The sequence below is a fragment of the Carassius auratus genome, unplaced genomic scaffold, assembly GCF_003368295.1.
Source record: "Carassius auratus strain Wakin unplaced genomic scaffold, ASM336829v1 scaf_tig00011177, whole genome shotgun sequence".
Taxonomy (NCBI): domain Eukaryota; kingdom Metazoa; phylum Chordata; class Actinopteri; order Cypriniformes; family Cyprinidae; genus Carassius; species Carassius auratus.
Window position 1 is genome coordinate 32501 of NW_020524176.1, and position 15000 is coordinate 47500.

Here is a 15000-nt window from a genome sequence, read left to right on the forward strand (position 1 = left end):
AATGCTGTCAGAACCAATTAAATTCCTTGGTTGTGTGACTCTTCAGTAGATGAAATGAAGCTAATTATTAAACTATGAGTGTTGTCCAGTGTTGGGCACTAATGCAGTTACTTTTGACAGTAACTAATACTGTAACGCATTACTTTTTAAAAGAATCATGTATTATATGAATGAATAATGGCCTAAAGAACCTTTGTGCCGAAAGGGTTCTTTCTTGTCATTATAGAACCTTTTTAGCATAAAGGTTCTTTGGAGTGGAGAACCCTATGGTTCTATATAGAACCCCAATGAACCCTTTTTTCTAAGAGTGTTGTCAAGTGTTGGGCAGTAACGCGTTATTAATAATGTGTTACTGTAACACAGTTACTTTTGACAGTAACTAATACTGTAACGCATTACTTTTTAAATAAATTAAATAAGTTCAGAGCGTGATTCATTTGAGTCAGTTTGGGAGCTCGGAGCAGGATCGCGGATCAATTGATTCAGTTTGGGGATCGCAAATCATTTGAGTCAGTTTGAGGATCGCGAATCATTTGAGTCAGTTTGAGGATCGCGAATCATTTGAGTCAGTTCGAGAGTTCGGAGCGCGAATCATTTGAGTCACTTCGGGAGCTCAGAGCGGGATCGCGAATCATTAGAGTCAGTTTGAGGATCGCGAATCATTTGAGTCAGTTCGGGAGTTCGGAGCGCGAATTATTTGAGTCCGTTCGGGAGTTCGGAGCGGGATCGCGAATCATTAGAATCAGTTTGAGGATCGCGAATCATTTGAGTCATTTTGGGAGTTCGGAGCGCGAATCATTTGAGTCCGTTCGGGAGTTCGGAGCGGGATCGCGAATCAATTGATTGAGTTTGGGGATCGCGAATCATTTGAGTCAGTTAAGGAGTTCGGAGCGCGAATCATTTGAGTCCGTTCGGGAGTTCGGAGCGGGATCGCGAATCAATTGATTCAGTTTGGGGATCGCGAATCATTTGAGTTAGTTCGGGAGTTCAAAGCAGGTTCGCGAATCATTTGAGTTAGTTCGGGAGTTCAAAGCAGGTTCGCGAATCATTTGAGTCAGTTTGGGGTTCGTGAATCATAGCTGTATATGAATAGGCATTTTTAACTAATTTAGTAGCTAGTTCTAATTACGTTTTCCACGCATGTTTAGATGGGATATGTGAACTCGTATTTTTTGTTTTAATGATGTGCCTTTTAACAGTATCAAGTATATTCAAAAACTAAACAAATCGTGCCTAAAAAGTGCAGCATCTAGGCTAATGTAAAGTTACATGATGAAGTCATACTAGTGCGTGTGTGCATTCTGAGTGCGTTCTTTCACTGCATTATTCGGTGTATTCAAATGCATTTATGGATGCGTGTGAATGATCACAAAATTCAAGATATGGGGGTTAGAAAATGTATATATTTATATCATTTTATGTAGTTAATCAATATCACACGAAGAGTGCCATTTCAGTTTTTCTCCAAAAATCAGCATGATTAAAATGTGATATTAAGTTACTACAAACAATAATTTAATTACAAATACAAAATGTTGCAGAATAATGTAATATATGAATGAATAATAGCCTAAAGAACCTTTGTGCCAAAAGGGTTCTTCCTTGTCATTATAGAACCTTTTTAGCATAAAAGTTTCTTTGGAGTTGAGTAAAGAACCTATGGTTCTGTATAGAACCCCAATGAACCCTTTTTTTCTAAGAGTGTTGTCCAGTGTTGGGCAGTAACGCGATATTAGTAACGCATTACTGTAACACAGTTACTTTTGACAGTAACTAATACTGTAACACATTACATTTTAAATAAATTAACTCCGTTACCATATGGTACATTGTCCGTTACTTTTTAAATAATTAATTAATTTTGTCTGAAGTGCAGCCTAACCTGTTTGCAGCAGCGACGCATTGTAGGATTGGTGGATGCTAATCACTGTAAACACGAAGACGCACTGTGGGCGTGTCTCCGTTTATTCAAGTGTGTGCGGCAGTGCACATTTCAGTCAGCTCCTTAGCATGATAGCATAGATTTCATTTTTAAACAGCATTTATTTATATATATTTGTATGTATGTTTCTCGAGATAGATTCTGAATAATTCAGATTGCTTTCATTTATTTATTTCAGAATGTTCTGTGTTATGTGAAAGGAACATTTTTAAGGGCTCAACACATCAGCTTTTATGATGCAGAAGCCACTTTACTTTAGTTTTTGATTCTGAATATATTATTCAGGTGTTTTGTTATTTATTTCAGAAATCCTTGTGATATACAATATTCAGTTTATGCTGGTGTGACTTAATCAAAATAGTGTTTAAAATTACTTTCTGTTTTACTTTGTTTTTGTATAGACCATAACGCATAAAAGCGCATTACAGTTTTTTTCAGTCGCTAACAAGCATTTGTCCAAGCAGTTGTCACATTTTCAAAACTCTAAACACAATTAGCACAGCATCTGTATATTGTGGCCATACCATTCACACATGTCATGTCGTTTTCACACAATATGGAGTCATTGAACACATTTCCACAATGCTTACATTTTCTGAACAGACAAGCTATACCTCCCAACAAAATTATGGATGGTTTTTGTAGCATTTACAAATGTTAACACACAACATCCCACAATAGCAAAAACAATGTTCCAAACCTTAGATACAGTATAAAAACATCTGCTTCTGCGATGATATCAGTTCAAAAACAATATATCTTAGCTGATTTATTTTGTGTAAATTGGGCCAACCACAGCTGATTCCAATCTGGCTTAGACTCAATGTCAGGGGTTATTTTTTTCTATTACATTGACACTTATACAATAAAAGGAGGACTTTGAAGAGTGATATTTTTGGAAACAGAAACAGAAAAATACAAACACTGTAATGTATGGACAAGGAAGAGTAAGAGCAAGGGCCCAGTGAGAAGAGCAGTGAGAGATTGTTTTTATTTTACCCCCCCCCCACCCTTTTTATCTGGGCTTTTTGCTGTTGTTGTTTTTTTGTTCAGAATGCTCTTATGTGTTTTATGGATATTTTGTTCACTGTAAGCAATACTGTCAAACCTTTTCTGTTCTATCATACCGTGTTTCTAATGTACCTCCTGCAGTAAACAGTAAAGGAAAAAAATAGATTAAATAAATATATATATAAATATAAATATAAATTTACTGGAATGCTTTTGAATGTGAACATTACTGTATATTTGGACATACAGTTCCTAACCAGGAAATTCAGTGTAAAACAGTGAATTGCATGTTCTGCATGCAAATACCTGTAAAACTGAAACATAAAAGTCTATGGAGTTTTTGTAATGTCAACAATATCCAGTATTTTGAAACCTGGTGTACTTTGATTGGCTGCATGTACCTTTTGAGGTGAAAACAAGTGTTATTCTTTGACAGAATAATTTAATTTTGAGTCAGATTTCCAGTGTTTTGGTAAAGTTGGTGTGTGCAGATAAAGATGTGTTCTATTTTGAAATGAAGATTTAGTATATATTTAACAAAATGTGTTTTTGAGAAGAAAATTATCCATTTGGCCAATTGTGTTTTGTAGGTGTTTGTCTGTGTTAAGAGTTTAGAAAAAGTATCTGAAGTATGGTTAAGCGCTTGTTAGCGATTGAAAAAAACTGTATTGGGAACATTAAAGAAAGTTCTTTAAAACAGTAACTAAAAAGTTACTTTTAACAGTAATGCATTTATTTTTGGTGTAAGTGATCAACAAAGTAATTGAGTTAGTTTTTGAATTAAGTAACTACTAACTTTAACTAGTTATTATTTCTTAGTAACTAGCACAACACTGGTGTTGTGTTGCACAGATATAAAGCATCACCTTGCTGGATGTTTTGGCCAAGATGTCCTGGAGCTCCATGATCTTCTGCACGAGTCCGTGGAAGTCATTGCAGGTTGGACAGGCTAAGAAAGACACGTCAATTAATAATTTATGCCATTAATAAACCATTGCATATGTATGATTTGGCAATCACAAATAAAGTAATCAGCGGCACGTACTGCGGTTGAGGTCGGGGCACTGTGTGATGTATCCCTGAGGCATTACAAGGATCTGAACGTCTTGCATCACTCCCTGCATCAAAACACACACAGAAGTGATTCAGAAGCACAGTTAGATCAGAGCTGAAATATTCAGTACATTCAAACACATGCATTCATGGCTCTCTGTGTGGCTCTAATGAACGAACGGCATGTTATTCTCATCACAATATGTGCGCTGACATGTCCCTGCATGCCGTCCCCAGCAGTGAGCATCATGGGTAAAATCTCAAATAGATGTTCAAGGGTGCTTTTATTTGTGGGGAAGAATAAGAGAGCGAAACGAAGGATGCAGATGAGCGTGGCCTTTTCTCTGGATTAGTATCTGTCAAGACATGTTGCTTTTCTCTTAGCTTCGATTTTTTCTCTGTGTCGAATCAAACTCAGACATTTTATTCAAAAACTCATCTTAAAATGTAAACACTGTTGTTATTGAAGATGCATAAAAGCCTGTATGGTTTTGACATTGATACATCAGAATTACTTCAAAGGATAATTTTTTCAAAGAAAACTTTTATTCATCAAGGCTGCATTATATTGATCAAAATCGAGCAAATCAAGCAGATACAGATTGAATTGGTTTCGTATGTGCCTTAATTTGATTGGCCTCCATCGGTCGTCACGGTAACCGGGCCCATCTCTGGGCGCCAGAAAGCGTTTATTTTGGCCCTCGCAGGAGTCGAGACCCGTGACTTATGAGAAATTGTTTTGGAAATCGTCTTGCCTCTTCAATTTCCCGAGCAGGTTTCTCCGGATTCTTCACGGCAATGAGACGGAAATAGAGGTGAACACTCTGAATGTATAGCAACTCGGGATGTCATTTAGTTTCACACACACACACACACACACACACACACACACACACACACACACACACACACACAAACATCAGCGATTGGTTAAATGAGAGGCAATCGAACGGTCAACAAGTGTGGACTGATGGGTAATCGAAGGGTAATGACGTCTTTGATCAGCGTCGTCTCAAACCGTACACATTTCTGAGTGCAAACGAACGACTGTTATATTTAATGCCTGCAGGGAAAGATGAAAGCCAGAGGAAACCAGAGATATCTGTGATCCTGCACACGCAGATGAAGGACAGAAACACACTTCTGCTTTAACAGCTAACAAGCCATCAATACATCTCCGTTCAGTCTGTTCAAACATGAAAAATAACGATTAAGTATTATTTTTTAAAGAAATTATTCGTTTAATTCATCAGGGATGCATTATATTGTTTAAAAGTGGCAGTAAAGATATTTATAATGTTACAATATATATATATTTATATATATATATATATATATATATATATATATATATATATATATATATATATTTTTTTTTTTTTTTTTTTTAAATAAATGCTCTTCTTTTGAACTTTCTATTCATCTGTGCATCCTGAAAAATAAAATATTATGCAGAATATGAAGCAAAAGTATTGATTTTATTGATTAGTATTAATTTGATTGATTTTTTATTTATTGTTTCAGAGATGTCAATGTTTTTCTTTCTTTTTTACTTTGTTTGAATTTCTCAACAGCTAATTTTATTTTCACATTTAATTTTCAACCATTAAATCACATTTTTTTTTACTTGAATTTTTAATGGTAACACATTGTTTTACCTTTTGTAATATAGTTTATTTATTTATTTTATTTTTATTTTTTATTTTTTCATGATTCTTTGATGAAAAAAAAAAAGAAAACTTCAAATGACTTTACTTTCACTTTTGATCAATTCAATATGTCCTTTGATTATTTTTTGATTTATCACAGAAATATTGTGCAGCACAACTGTTTCCAACACTGAAGACTGGAGTAATGATGTTGAAAATTCAGCATTTTACAATATATTCAAACAGCTGTTTTAAATTTGAATAATATTTCACCTTAAAAAAAATATTATGTATATATGAAAACGAATGAGATTGTGCTTATTTAATTCTTTCAGCAAGTGTGAATCACGTCTGATTGAATGGTAATGATGCCGTCTCACACTGTTCATCAGTATATTATAGTATTGTAAGTGCAAACGGCCGACTATTACATGTGATGCCTGCAGGAAAAATAAATTGGTAGAAGATGAAAGCCAATGAGTTTTCAACGACGTCCCGGACGGCAGATATCTGTGATTTTATACGAGCAAATGAAGGACAGAAACATGTGCTTTATACTAGATCTCTGCACTAATCAGCGTCTCCGTGGAGACCGAAGCAGGAGGCAGGAAATCTCATCAAGATCCACAAACGACCTCCAAACTTCCATCATCACCAATTAACTGGAGATATTCAACAACCTGAACACACTCTTCAAATCTCAGAGAGGCTCTCTGACAGACACACACACACACACACACACACAGACACACACTAACACACACACACACACAGTCACACACACACACACACACACACACACACAGACACACACACACACACACACACACGCACACACACACACAAACACACACACACACGCACACGCACACTCACACACACACACACACAAACACACACACACACACACACACGCACACAAACACACACTAACACACACACACACACACACACACACACACACACACACACAGTCACACACACACACACACACACACACACAGACACACAGTCACACACACACACACACACACTCACTCTCACTCACTCACACACACACACACACACACACACACACACACACACACACACACACTGACACACACACACACACACACACAAACAGTCACACACACACACACACACTCACTCTCACTCACTCACACACACACACACACGCACACTCACACACACACTCACAAACTCACACTCACACTCACACAATAAACAGAAGTTTGCTGCACACTACCAACAAATATCATGTGAAACATCATGCAAATATCAATTCTCCCGTATTATACACAGATAAAAATCATTATACTGTTATTTTGCAAATTGACACTGTGCATGACTAATTTATTGTATAATGCATTTGTTGTCATATGTCGCATGCTTATTTCAGTTTTTAGTATCAAGATACGAACACAGTTTATTTTTTTTTAAGTTTTTTATGTCCAAATTGTTATACAATTTAATTTTAGTTTAATTTAAACTAAATTAAAAACTTGACATTTTGTTTTGGCACCAGCTGAAGTCGGTGTTATTTTAGTATCACAGATATAGTATAATCATTTTCATTATTTTATGTTAGATCTTTTTTTTCTGTTTAAACTATAATTTTAGTTGAAGTTAGAGTCATTTTGTTGTTGTTTTTTTGTTATTTTATTAGTTCTTTGTGTCTGTATATTAGCTGCTTTTTATTAATATTAATATTATTTTTTATTTGCATTACAAGGGTTAGGGTTCAAGCTAATCTAAAAATTTTAAAATGTTTTTTTTTCTTTTTTCGTTACAATACATTTTTTTAAATAATAAAAATGTTTATTATTTTAGTTTTAGTTAAAAGTAAAAATCCTGGCTGTGAATTACATTCTTATATTTTATTATTTTTTTATATATATATTTTATTGTATTTGAGTCAAAGTTCGTTTTATTTCATGTAATGAAAATGTTTGTGATTTTAGTCAAATATAATAATCCTGTCATTTACTGTAAGATAACAGCATCTGTAAAATATATTAAATGTTATTTTGCATTTGCACAAAAATGCCTTTTTTGCTATGCATTTTGGGATGAAGTGTGGGATGAGCTGATCTGGGGTCTGTGTGCACAGCTGAGAAACTGTAAGAGAAGTGTGTTAGCTGATGTGCATCTGTGCTGATTCATGATTGTTGTGTGGGGTGAAGATGAAGCACCTTGAACAAGCCATGAGCGCTGTTTCTCTGTCCCACCCAGAACGACGTGTCTTCTGGGATCTCCATCAGAGGAACTGCAACCACTCGCTCATAGATCCTGAAGAGAAACGCCCCAATACCACAAAAAATATCAGCTAAATCTACAGATTCAACACCACAGCAATATGCTACTGAACACACTGCTTCTATTTGGAAAAGTTACATTATTAGTAATAATAATGCATTTTAAATGTGAAATATAAAGAAAAAAATGTAATGTACAGTAGGGATTCTGAAATAAAAAGTGATAATTGTGAATTATAAAGTTAAACTTACGAGAATTAAAGAATTCTAAAACATAAAGAAAAAAATGAATATACAGTAAAAATTCTGATATATAAAGTAAGAATTGCAAGTTATTAAGTCAGAATTGGGAAATATAAAGTAAAAATATTCAGATGTAAAGTAAAAATTGTGAAATATGAAGTAAATATTGTGAAAAATAAAGTGTTGTGAAATAGAAAGTAAGAACTGCATGAAATAAGCTCAGAATTGGCAGGAAAAAGTCTCAATTTTGAGATAAAAAGTAAAAATTATCTAATTTTTGATTTCATATTAAGTCTTCTTTTTTATATAAATTTTTCAGAAAACAACAACTTAATATCTTAAAATAAGTTATTTTGCGCCTCAAGTAAATGTTCATGATTTAAGAATTTTTACATATTTTAATTGGAGAAAAAAAGACAAAAAATAGTGAGTAAAGATAATAATAAATAAATTTTTGCAGTAACAAAAAGTTTTTTTAATCTTTTTTCCATGTTAAAATATATATTTTTTTAAAATGCTAAAATAATTTAGACGTGTTTTCGTGTCTATTTTGTTGTACTGCACTGGTAGATTTTAATAAGTTTATATCAAAATAATCTGCCAGTACAGTAGGACAACACACACTTACTGTACATTCATCTTTCTATCTTATGAGTAGCTTCTCAAGCACATTTATCTGGTACTGGAACACATTAAGAAGAGGTTTTGCAGTATTTGATGATATTCTCCTGTAATTGAACATACTTGTTGCAGTCGACATACAGCACCACATGTGAAGCGCTGATGGAGACGGAGACTCTGTGCCATTGGCTGTCGGCGAGCGTGTAGGGGAAGATCTCTGTGTGCATCCGCTGGCCTTCGCTCTGGAAATGAAGACGCACTTCTCTCTTCTGTCCACTGCTCTCCAGCTCCAGCAGCCTGTGGAAATCACTCAATATTATGTCAATCGTGAGGCCTTTTATTGGTAACCATTAGCAGTTCAGTGAGAGAATTTGTGCTCCACACAAGAATAAATACATTTTTAAAAGTTAAAAAACAAAGGTTTAAAAAACAGTTAAATAGTATGATTTTTGGTGAATTGTATTGAATCCAGTTTGTGTCAATTTGACCTGAAACAAAACGATCATAACCAGAATTACTACAGCACAGGAGAGATGTGTGGTTACTGTCCTACTCAAAACCCCCCAGCAACCCCCCACCACTTCACTTCATTGAGTGTTGCACAGAATATGCTCTAGGTGATCATTTGTTCTGACTAAACATGTCACTGACAGCAGAGGACACAGCAGGATCTCTGACACATGGCTAGAGCTGCAAACAAAAGGAGCTGTGTTGCATATTCTGCAGCATCCGCAAATAAAGTGGACTGAACACACGCCCCTGGGGCACATCGCCGGCATTCATCTCGGACCACCTGAAATGCATCTAACTTTCCGAACATCCTCCGTAATGATGTCCCAGGAGAATCGCATCACATGCTGACCATCACATTTTCTGACCACTGTGCATGAGTCCTCATAGTGAGACTGTGCTTTTGTTTTGACACCCGGGGAGTCTGCCACCCTCATGGTTTTACTAATACAAAAACATAGTATAGTGTTCAGGATATGACCATATTAGCCTTTTTTACATCAGACTGTTCTGTATTTAAATACACTCTGCTCTGCATTTCTGCACTTCATGATTTCTATTCAAAACTATGCTAATTGCATGCACAATTAATATTTATGGTAATAGGCCATTAAGCAGTAATCCAAAAGCAGTAATTTTTTATGTTTCTGATAGACCAAGGCTGCGTGCATTTATTGTATCAGAATACAGTAAAATCACTAATATTGTGAAATACTATTACAGTTTGAACTGTGGACACCATCATACACTAGAATTCAAAAGATTGAGTTAAAATAAAATAAAACTTTATTCAGCAAGGATGCATTCAATTCATCAAATATTCATGTTCATATTTCATATTCATTTTCATCTGTGTGTCTTGAAGGAAAAAAAAAAAGAAGTATGGCAGTGTCCACAAAAATATTGATCAGCACAACTGTGTTCAACACTGATAATAATCTTCATGCATCTTGAGCAGTAAATCATCATATTATTCTGATTTCTGAAGATCATGTGACACTGAAGACTGGAGGAATGATGCTGAAAATACAGCGGAGCATCACAGAAATACATTACACTTTAACACAGATTCACACAGAACACATTTATTTTAAACTGTAATAATATTTAATAATTTTTCATATATTTTTGATCAAATAAATGCATCCTTGGTGAGCAGAAGAGACTTCATTGCAGTCAGATTGACAGCTTGTCTTTGACGGCTCTTTTGCTGCATGTTTGTTTGTGCATGTAATATATTGAGATGTATTTATGATCTTATATGGTGTATTATATTGCAGTGCTCAGTCTTTCTCATCACAGACTACACACTCATCGCTGAAGCTCAAACATGGACTGAGGCAGAGAAAACACCGGCGGATACAGACGAGCTAAAGCTTTCTTCATATTGTAATTCCTCCATGCCGCTCGTCTCTATTGAGATTCACTTGAAGGAGGAAGCGTTAATGAGGAAAGCTCAAAAAAGTCATCAGTCCGCCTGTCTGCGCAGACTACCACTTCTTATTTCCTCCTCCTCACAAAACATCACCACGCTGGAGAGCAGATATTTCACAGATATTTCCATTTCACAGATATTATTTCAAGTGTGCTCTTCCTAAAAAAAGGCTATTTTTAGCCGGTCACTGGCCATCACAATAGGAAACCATCCATTTCTGATTCAGCCGAATTCCCTGTGCAGCAGTTTTTCTAACAGAAAGCAACTTTATATGAAGTTTTTGCAAACTTATTTGCAGGATAAAGGAGTCGTCTGTGTTTGAACAGTCTCCTGGAGAGAGTGTTTTATTTCTGCTGACTCGACTCGGAGAGGAAAAACTCCTCATCAGTCTTCAGGGAGCCGGGGATATGGACACAGTGCAGGGAAACAGTTAATGATGAGCTGAACAGAGACGGGAAAACAACACGCTCAGGAAGCAGAATCAAACGAGACTCGCCGGTCAATCATACTCTCCATCATACTGCAGTCTGTTCAGAGAGTGCACGCTTCAACAGTGTCAACTTCACCGTGACGTGACTAAACTAATGCTCCAGCTACAGCATCAGGAGCCAGAATCACAGGTGTGTGTGTGTGTGTGTGTGTGTGTGTGTGTGTGTGTGAGCAAGCGTGCGTGTGTGTGTCCTCACCTCTGTTCTCCGTGATGAATGCACAGTATGACTCCAGAGTTGAGTTTCTCCTGTCTGAGTGTGAGTGTGATGGTGAACTCACTCTTTCCTCTGAGTCTCTGCAGCATGCGGCCCGCGGCGGCGTCTGGGACCTTCACGCTCCGGGACGAGTCTGCAGAGAGGGAATCAATTAACATTTCACACAATCACAGGACGATCACGCTCCACTCGTGTCTCCTGCTGAAGGTACAGTAAAAATAAACCACAGCACGTTCACCATCAGAATTCATTTCCATGTGAAAGCATGGGGAAAATTCAACATTTGAGTAGAGTGCAATGAGCAGTTAATCTTCAACTAACACGTCTGAGTAAAACTAAACCAGTCTTCACTGCTGGACACCAGACGTGTGAGCTGGTTTAGAGAGGTTTTGGGCTGGATATAGCTCCGAGCAGCTCAGACAGGTGTTCTCAGCCGGGATCCTGAGAAAACAACAGCTGAAAACTCTCAGAGAGTCAATGATGTTAAAGCAGTAAAGTATGGAAATGATTCCTTCAGTCCTGTAGAAATGACTGTATTTGTGAGATGAATGTGGATGAACTACAACATGCACAAGAATATTTTATATATATATATCCACCTCTTCCTCATCCTCCTCATCCTCATCCTCATCTTCCTCCTCCTCCTCCTCCTCTTCTTTCTCCTCCTCCTCTTCTTTCTCCTCCTCTTCTTCTTTCTCCACCTCCTCCTCTTCCTCCACCTCCTCTTTCTCCTCCTCCTCCTCCTCCCTTCCTCCTCCTCCTCCTCTTTCTCCTCCTCCTCCTCTTCCTCCTCCTCCTCTTCTTTCTCCTCCTCCTCCTCATCTTCCTCCTCCCCTTCCTCCTCCTCCTCCTCTTTCTCCTCCTCCTCCTCTTCCTCCTCCTCCTCTTCTTCCTCCTCCTCCTCCTCCTCTTCCTCCTCCTCTTCCTCTCAAACAGGTGCATCTGCCGCTGTCTAATGGAGGCATCAATAAATGATCAGCTCTTTCTCTCAGAAGCGAGATCCCATCTGTGTAGGAGCCAGTAATGAAGACACGCGGGCATCTCCAAAAAAAACCCAATATATCATCATTTTATGATAATGTGCTGAAATATATATATATATATATTAAGATAAGGACTATATAGTGAAGATAATGTTTATGTGACGCTCTGAAGTCATCCTGAGATGAGAACATGACGAGCTGCAGGATGATGAAGATGATGATGATGGTTTGAGGAGGGTGGGTGAGGGTGGTGTGTGCCTCCCGCTCCAGGAAGTTTCTCCGGATGATGAAAGGCTCTCGGCGGGAAGATCTGGACCCAAGCGTCTCCATGGAAACAGCTCATCCCGATCGATCAGGAGACACAGAGGATCTGTAACACACTCACAGAGGAGACCCGGACTCTCATGTCCATCTAAACCAGAGGAGCCACAACTGTCCGGCCCCAAAACTGACAAACACATCATGAAAAGGCATCTATACGTCTCGTGCTCTATATTTCAGTCATTCAGACTAGAGCAGTGGTTCCCAACCTTTTTCTTTGGGGCCCCCCCATGTACATATTTAACAATCTGTGACCCCCCCCATATATATATATATTAGTGCTGGGGAAAAATGTATGGCATCCAAAATAAAAGTTTGTGTTTGCATATCATATATGTGTGTACTGTGTATAATTATTTTGTATATATATAAATACACACATATGCATGTATATATTTAATATTTTTATTAATTTATATATAAATTATTTATATTTATATATAATATAAATTATGTATAAATGTATATACATGCAAAATAAATAAATTAATACATGCATATGCGTGTATAAAATAATTATACACAGTTCACACACATATAGTATGCAAACACAAACTTTTATTTTGGATGCAATTAATTTTTTTTCCCAGCACTAATATATCTATCTATCTATCTATCTATCTATCTATATATGTATATATATATATATATAGGGGTGTAACGGTTCGCAAAATTCACGGTTCGGTTCAATACAATATACTTGTGTCACGGTATGGTTCGGTAGGTTTTTGATACAGCAAAAAGAAAGAAATGCCAGGGAAATTTCCTTGATTTCTTTTTTTTATATTAAAACTAACATAATAAAGTGTGATATTTTTTACTTTGAGTAATTCTGGAGCTATAATTGATTCTTCTTATGAGCATATAAAACAAAACAGCTTCTTGGAAAAAAATGAAATAATGTAGTAGTTATAAAACAAGGTTTATTTTATTTCAGATTAACTTTTGAGGGCAGCAATTGTATTCATAATGTCAAAATAAAACCGACGTAATGTTACTTGAAGGCATTATAGCCTACTTTCATGGTTGCAGTTAGTGTTACTACAGTAAATCCATGGTGAATGTTGCAGATCTGGACACTGGATAGTTCATTCACGGCACAATGTTTCTTCCTGGTTTCCACGCGCTGTTTGATCCGTTAATAACAGAGAAATGTGAATGTTTCTCTCTAGATCTCGCAGCGATGTTATTACTTCTGTGGCAAATTCAAATGCTTTCTTTACTGGATCTCTTATTAGCGCTGTGTAGTAACAGCGTCGCATGATCACGATCGGCTCGCGCTGCACTGGTCCAAACTGATAAACGGTCCGTCAACCACACAATAACGAGCAGTTTCGTTCCGCTTGCATTGTTTGCCATTTGATGTTGGTCACTGTTGTGGTCGCGTCGGCGTCTCCTACATTATGCGCGCGCACATTTGAAATAACGAAATTGTAATTGTAATTGGCATTGTTAGCATATTAATTTTTTAAAACTTTGAAAAATTATTTTTTATATAAAATTATTAGTAGAACATTTTATGCATCTTTATTCACCTCAAAGCATATACTTTTATATTCAGAGTTTTTATTCTATTTCAAGTTGTAGCTGGACAGTGAGACTTTTTTATATTTCTGTGTAGCTTAAACTAAGCTTTTTTTTTTTTTTTTTTTAAATACCTGGTTTCAGACACCATCAAGTCACATTTAATTATGTAAAAATAATAAACCATGCTTAATGAATATTTAAAGCAGTGTTATTTTAGCATAATTTCTGTACTATTATAGCATTCATAAATAAATACTGTACACACAATGTATTTAGAGTTATATTTTCAGTTTTTTAATTACTATTCAGTAATTTTAGTGTAAGTTTTATCTTAGTCTTTAGTTTTTTATATTTCTATGTAGCTTTAATATATTTTTTATAAAAAATTAACACAAGAAATTAAACTAAATGAGAAATATTGCCTTGGCAACTAGCTGAAATACTTGAGTTTTTCTATCTTATTTTATTTCAGTAATTATCATCATTCAAGTTTTAGTTATTGATGATAATCCTGCTGTCACCACATATTTATTTCTTATTATTTTTTTGATTGTAATAATGAGATCAAAGGGGTTACAGTCAAAGCATCTCATTACGCAAACTGAATTGAAGATTATTTTAGTAAATTTTATAACGTTTCTATAATAATTATGTAATAATATTTTTTTCATTCTGTGCACTGATGAATAATTCACAATAATTACTGTGATATAAAGCAGGTAAATAGAGTCTCCTTGTCTCAT

General features: G+C 36.0%; 1 pseudogene; it reads right to left on the reverse strand.

Moving 5' to 3' along the window:
* LOC113072987 (protein kinase C-binding protein NELL2-like) overlaps positions 1-15000 on the reverse strand; it is a 53329-nt pseudogene that overhangs the window by 32204 nt on the left and 6125 nt on the right.